Genomic DNA, 7,750 nt, shown 5'->3' on the forward strand with positions numbered 1-7,750 from the left:
TTTAAAAAGACAAATTAATGAACTATAGTAACAACCTTTCTTTAATATTTAAGATTCAAAGCTATTACCTATATTTAATTAAGGCAGTATTCTACTTTGAACGAGTGAAAAAAGCTATTTTTGTGAATTTTTTGTTGGTAGTAAAATTAAATATATTAATGTAGTGCTTGTAGAGCATAATAAATACACTTTTTAGTCTATTAAAGAAAAATTTAAATTAATTTATACACTTTTTACGCTCGAAAACTGCACATAGTCAACTCCTCGAAAAGTAGGAAGGTGGATCCAACATGGTGGACGAATATACAAAAAAAATCGCTCGATTTGGATTAATTTTGGTACTTACGGGTTTTTGGGATCGCTGGATCTGAATTTGAAATCAAAATTCGACAATTTTAATTTTTGGATATTTTCATCCAGCTTTTTGAATTTTGACTTCACTTTCGGGTTCAGCGACCCCAGAAACCCGTAAGTACCAAGATTTATCCAAATTGAGCCGTTTTTTGTATTTTTGTCCGCCATATTGGATCCGCCATTTAGATTTCCGAATTTTGACTTCATGTTTGGCTTCAGCGACACCAAAAACCCCAGGATACAAATTTTCAGGATAACAAATTTTCCTGACATTTTGGGCACATTTTTTTAATTCTCTCTGCCAACGAAGGAGTTAATAAGATGTCGATAACGATTGACCGGAAACAGAACAATCATATAGATTTAGATTCAGTGTAACTGCAGTAACCCATAGAACTATAATTTTTAATATACATGAAAAAATAACGAAATGGCGGGATAACACAAAAAAACAACAAAAATTCGTCATTTTCTGTCGCTGTTTTTTGCAAAAAAAGTAATTTAATTGAAAAATTTCGTATAATTTTAATTCCATGGGTTGATACAAGTGTACAAAATATGTGCTCAGAATTTCATAAGAATTGGTTCAGTAGCTGTTGAGATTTCGTTAACGTGGGGTGTAAAAACGTTGTTTTGAGAAAAACGCGAATAAAGTCCGGCGCGCTCCTTATCAGCTCGCTCCCGTAGATATGTTCCAAGCATGGAAAATTATAATTAGAATACTTGGATTGTCTTATAATTTTAATATGACATTCTTACATACATACACTTTCAAAAAATGTAAAAAAATCTTTTTCTAAGTTCCGATTTATAATACTGCCTTAAAAAAATAATTATCAAGGAGACAGTTCTATATTTTAAAGGTAAAGCATTCAAAAGTTTCCCAGCAAGTGTCTTCTCATTTCCTTGACACGCCAGGATACTTTTCAAACTATTATTCAATGAAAGCTTTGCACCTTCAAGAGCACTAACGATTAGGAGGACTAGCTTAACAGAATGTTATAGGCATAAACGTCGCAACTCCATTGTAATGCCAACATATGCGGCACTTTTCATTTTTAACAATTGACTATATTTCCATAGGAGCGTTTGACGGTGCGGTATCAGGGCTAATTCCGTAACAGTACCAGAGATGGAAATAAAGCACTCTTAGAGCCGCACTGTGCCTTTGGATGTACGACGTTCCCGCATGAGTTGGACAACTAGATAGTACGTGTCGTAGGTGCTCAGGGTGTACATGTCATGCTTTTTACAACTATCATTGGGAATGTCTTGGCTCAAAATGTATGGGAAAATTTTATAAACTAGTTTTTATTTGGAGAACATTTTGAACTGCACCACCTGCCAGGCCTCTTCAAATCTCAGAACGCATTTATTCAGTGTATTATGGGCAGAGCCATGGTCACTTCATGAACTGATCAATCACTTTCTAGTCATTATTTTTAGTTCAAATGGATAGTTTTTTTCGATACCCTGAGAAGAAATATGACGATTTTTCAGACTTTAGGTTCGCGGAACCCTTAGAAGAATGGCGTAAAAGAAAGTGGTCGCGAGATATAGATTTATCGTGAATGATATGTAAATAAACTTTTAAAAGTTCATTCACTCTATCAAAATCTTAAAGAAATTCATCCAAAATTAGAGAATATTTATCTAAAGAAATAGCCTATAGCCAAAATTAAATCGTCGAGTACGACCTGAAGCGCAAGCTGCATTTTATGTAAGGTTTCCTTCCAATTTGAACAGTTTTAGTGAATTTTCCTCATTTGACTTTCTTCAACATGAATGTTATTTTATTTACTTATGTAAAAGGTTTTGGTTTCATAAAAAACTTAACTTGGTGCTTTGGAGATATAGAAAAAGAGACAAACTCATTTGGCAGATCCGTAATATGATAATTTGTTATAATTATTTTTATGTTGGTGCATTTATTTTTATGATTGCTGGCAATGTGTAAAACCAGGGGTCTCCAAAGGTAGATCCTGTATCTACTAGCGATCCCAGGTCAATAAGTCGGATCTACTCTGTTTTCACCCAGAACTGTCAAAACCCTTTATCTGATTTGAGCCGCTGGGAACCCTTAAACTCGAGACCCTTATTTCTATTCCAAAAGTGACGCTAAAATATAAAACAAAATAATGAATATTTAGTTTTCGTCACTTTAATATTGTTAAATAAAATATTTAATACAAATGTAATTTTATATACTTACAATTTAAATTCCCTAAAAATTATTTTGTTTAAAGTAATTTAAAATTAAATTTTCAAATTCAGACTTAAATTTATCTCAAGTATAGCTCAATTATTTGTTATAATTACATACAAAATTATATCACGATAAAACAATGTAAAATATTTAAAAGTAGCAAGAAATTCACGCGTCCTTGGATTTCTATTATCTAATATTAAAAACATAATCAGTTTTAAAATCTATAATAACAAATTTTTGAATATTAAAAGTTTAGAAAATTATTAACTAAACCTAAATAATTGATTAAATTATTATATCTAACAGATATACAAAAATAAATAAATTACAATTTTTACAATCTGTTAATACCAATGCAAAGAATTTTTCCCCTTCAGTTGCGATGGCGCTTTTCAAAACTTTTCTGTTAAAATTAATAATTCCTTTTTATTTGAAGTCTTTTTTTCTTCAAACAATTCAATTTTAAAGGTGTATAATTTAAAAAAATTACATTTTGAAGAGTAAAAATGACGAAGAATACATTTTTTTACTTTAGACAAATTAGTGGAATCAATTAAATTTTTTTTAAATGTAATAAAAATTTTTAATTCTACCATTTTAGCAGCTTTGACTGAAACATTCAATGTCGTTTAAAGTACTATCAATTATTTTCTGAAACAATTTTATTTACAGATTCTCGATTAAAAAGAAACTCTCAAGTTTTGAACGCTTTGAATTTATTTTTACCACTTATTTTTATTATTATTAGTATTATTTTAATTATTTAGTATTATTAATGTCGAAAACATTGATTTGTGAACAACTATCGGCAATTGCTTTTAGTTCAAATACTTTAAATAAAATACTTTGTAATTCAAGGTCTGTCAAGCTATAGTAAAAAAAAGGTTCTCCGAGCCCTTCCAACTGGATTATTTCGTGGGTTCATAAATTGCCTCTTAGTTTTCCGTAGAAGAAAAATTGGTAGATCTTGAAAGAGGCCGAGCGATCCTGGGTCACGCTGCACCTGTGGATTGTGGAGACCCCTGTATTAGAGAAATAGAAATTTCTCTTTAGTTTGCAGTTAAATTTAGTTAATGCAAACTCCTGTTAAAAAAAGGAAGAATCCAACCACCAAATTTGGATAACGAAAAAAAAACTCCTATTGTATCCTGAAAATTTTTTTCTTTAAATTAACTTTCGGTCAAAAATAAAAGTTTATTGGACATAGAAGTAATTAAGGGTTGGGACGGTAATACAATTACCAATTGGTATCGAAGAAGTACATATTCAGGTAGAATTTTAAATTTCTTTTCTGCTTATCCTTTTCAAAACAAAATTGCAGTAATCAAAAATTTAGTTGACAGAGCCCTGGGTTTGTCCCATTTTCCATTTCACACAAGAAATTTGAATATTGTTAGGAATATCCTTTTTCTGAATCATTATCCAGAAAAGATATTTGAGAAATATATTGCAATTAGAGTGCAACAAGTGAAAAACAAATAGAGTAATAATTTGCTTGCAGATAATTAGAAAGAGTTAAAGGCATATAGTTCGTTTAATACTTTTTTTCCTCCATTTTTTGGTCAAATTTTTTAAAAACAATTGAACTTATATTTAAAAAATTTTAAATGCATACTATTTTCCGTATACCATTTAAAATAGATTCAGTGATAAATTTTTGCAAAGATCCTTTAGATAATTTGGAAAAAGGTGGTGTTGTCTACAAGATCACTTGTAGAATCTGTAAGATTAATTACGTGGGACAGACTGGCAGACTTCTGACAATAATTTTCAAATTTTGCATAGTGAAAGTAATAAGAGAAAGAGAGAATTCATGGAAATGCTTTATATTAAAAAACAAAAAATTTATCTATTAATTTGAAAACCAATTTGCATAAGTTAAACAAAAGTTATGCTAATAAGATTAATTACAATTAACGAGGTGTTCCATGAATTTTGTTTTCCTTTTACTTTCTCTATTTTTGATGTAATTGTGACAGACATTTATATTGTGGTTACAGAAGATTGGCCTACTGACCCTCATTCGATTCTCAGGTATCAAAAAGAGAGTACCTGTTCTTTGGTGCTATCATTTTCTACCTATTACATTTTTCTTGTCTTGATTAGGGTACTGTGCTACTACCAAAACGTTGGTAACGCAATTTTATTTGTTTTTTATTTTTATTTTGAATTATATTGTAATTTTATGGTAATCAAAATAAAGAAGACGAAAGAAAAAAGAAGGGAGGGGATGTGGTTGAGCGCCTTTCTCATTTTTCATTCCTCTTTTTAATTTTTGACCGAAAATTAATAAAAAAATTTTTTTTTCAGATTACAATAGGAGTTTTTTTTGTTCGTTGTGGTCCCAATTTGGTCGTTGGATTCTTGTTTTTTTAACATGAATTTGCCACAAATAGATTATTGGACGTTAAATTGGATTTTTTATTTAGATTTTAATATAACTTAATTAGAAAATGAAAAAAGTTTGTTTCATTATAATTTATACACATTCGAAATTATTTAAATTTTGATGACTCTCCAGTACGTAAAATCTGCTACAAAAATCATGCTCATTAAACTAATGAATGTACGAGAATTTTACTTCAGAATGTTTTTAACATGATATCGGGATGTAACACTATAAACGCTTTTTTTTAATTCGACTATAACGCATTTCTTCCAATTTTATTAAGAATCTTCCTGTTTTCATGTAATGGTCGTTTTGTAAATATAAAAATGAGAAAAAAAGGTTGAACAACCACCGCTTGGTTCCACTAGCAGCAATCGTCATCTGTAAATGACATCAGCTCCCAGCAGATCTGCGGTATATCACACCTATGGCCACGCCATTCCGAAAGTCAGTCGGCATACTTTTGACTCGCGGATATGGCTTTAATGTTAGAAAGAAGTGATAGCTTTACACCTCCGAGAGCACCGATCAACAGGACACTTACTTTAACCCAATATTTTGGGTAGTGCAGCTCCCTTTTGAGGTTTTAACACCGCTTCTCCTTATCTTATCCTTATCAGTGATCTTTTAGTCGTTTGGAGCCGAGAATTTGATCACGAATATATTTCGCTTCTTAAAGTCTCGAAGAACGATATCAGGCCTCGAGTGTGCAACGCAGTCGGCTGTCCGAAAATTGTAGTTCCAGAAAATATGGCACTTCTGGTTTTGGACAATTGGCTCGATATCTCCCTCGGAGCTTTTGACAGGGCAGGGTCGCGGCCAACACCGTTAGAGCGACAATGATGGTAATAAAGCACTCTAGGTACTCAGATTGTGCATGACACGCTCTGCACCTATCATTGAGAATATCTTAATATAAAATGCGATCAGCGTATACTAAGGTGGAAATTACACCTCTGTGTACCTGAATTGAGTCCTGCTGATCTGAGAATGGCAGAAAATCTGTTAGAAGTTAAGCATCTAGATGAAGTTATGCACTTTCCTCACTTATATAGATGCCACATTAACATCTAGGTTCCTCATAAGTGCCAAGTTCTAGCTGAAATGCATAATACCCTTCGTGAGGTTATCTCGAAGGAGTTCTACTTCTGGTGCATAAATTGTTTAGTTTATGGTGGTAAGCCGTTCACAAAAAGGGTCCGAAAGTTCGACCATGAACTGAGGATCTACCATCACACATAATTCAAAGCTGCTGACAACCAAGCAGCATAATGTTGACAAAATACGGGTTCTATCTTACGCAAGGAGGAGAATACAGAAGCCGACGAGCCCAAAGAGGTAGAAACTTTTTGGAGAGAGGTATACAAGATCCCTAAAACAATGGAATTGAAAGACAATACTGAGAAAATCATCCGCTTCAATGATTTTTGCGATAACCTTATAACATCTAATAATGAATGACCAGAAATCACTGCTGAATAGGTGATAAACGGACTTAGGGACACGAACTACTTTTGCGCTGCAGAACCAGATGGTATCAAGAACTTCCCAGCAATAGGTGAAGAGCGTGCCACGCACACACGTAGTTCCTAAAACACATAATATCTAAGTGGTGGTGGAAAGACGTGACGTAATACAGTCCTAATGCTAAGAGGGAGATAGTCAATTATCCAAAACGAGAAGTGCCCAATTTTCTGGAACTACGATTTTCAGACAGTAGTATCCATTGCACACTCAAAGCCTGAGATTGTTCTCCAAGACTTCAAGAAACGAACTATTTTCATGATCGAACTCTTGGCTCCGGCCGACTACAATATCACTGCCCAAGAGAAGGAGAAGGAGGAAAGGTATCCAAGCCTTAAAAGGGAGGTTCAGCTACAGGAATCAACATATTGGTATAAAATAGTTGTCCTTGTGATCGTTTCTGTCGGAGGTACAAAACTATCACTGGTTCTTGACCTCAAAGGCATACCCGCTTGTCAAAAACATGCCAAGACATGGAGGGTTTCGCCAGCCTGTGGTTGTAATTTCGTCGAGCCCTGTGGCCACCCATTTCATGGCCGTGGCACATGGATATAGGTGTGATTTACCGCGGTTCTACTGAAAGCCATTGTAATTTTCATAGATGGCAATAGCTCCTACAAGGACCCCGCGGTAGTTGCTTAACCGGGTTTTTTTAATCACACACGTACACACACAAAGCGGGTGACACTCTGGCCTTTAAATATATATTTTTTTCTTCAAATTTTGTAAAATCTTTTAAAATCTGTGAGGTACCTTTGAAATCTTCGTGAGATCATTGAATTCGCGGATTTAAAAAAACATTCTTTAAAATATTTTTATTTAGTGGATTTTTTAAATTTAATTTTAGTGTTAGATTAATCTGTTACTAATTTATGCATGATTTATCTTTCTGATATCGTTTAAATTTTTGAAATCGCTGAAGTGTTTGAAATATTTTATGAAATTTTTGGAATTGTTTACAATCTTTGTAAAATTTATTGTTTATTATTGTTTTTCATTCTGCAGTCCTACGGAATTTTTTACTCTAATATAATCTAGCCATGATTCGATTATGTTTGTATAATTGAGTTTTTAGGATTTTGACAAAATTGTGCAAATTTCAATGCTATCTTAATATTTAAATTAAATCTAATCTAATAATCATTTCTCTTTGTTCTTGGAATCATTTTAAAGGTACATCTCTATAGAATCAAATCAACTTATCAATATTATTGTGACATTTTTCGCTTGCATGGTGCAACATGTTTAAAGGTAAAACTAAAATTTTGGAAAAT

General features: G+C 32.6%; 1 protein-coding gene across 1 annotated transcript in view; it reads right to left on the minus strand.

The window, feature by feature from the left end:
• Positions 1 to 7,750, minus strand: part of LOC117175160 (deoxyuridine 5'-triphosphate nucleotidohydrolase) — a 76,695-nt gene that overhangs the window by 3,934 nt on the left and 65,011 nt on the right. The window lies entirely within an intron of this gene.

This window comes from Belonocnema kinseyi, chromosome 6 (assembly GCF_010883055.1).
Source record: "Belonocnema kinseyi isolate 2016_QV_RU_SX_M_011 chromosome 6, B_treatae_v1, whole genome shotgun sequence".
In the NCBI taxonomy this organism is placed as follows: Eukaryota; Metazoa; Arthropoda; class Insecta; order Hymenoptera; family Cynipidae; genus Belonocnema; species Belonocnema kinseyi.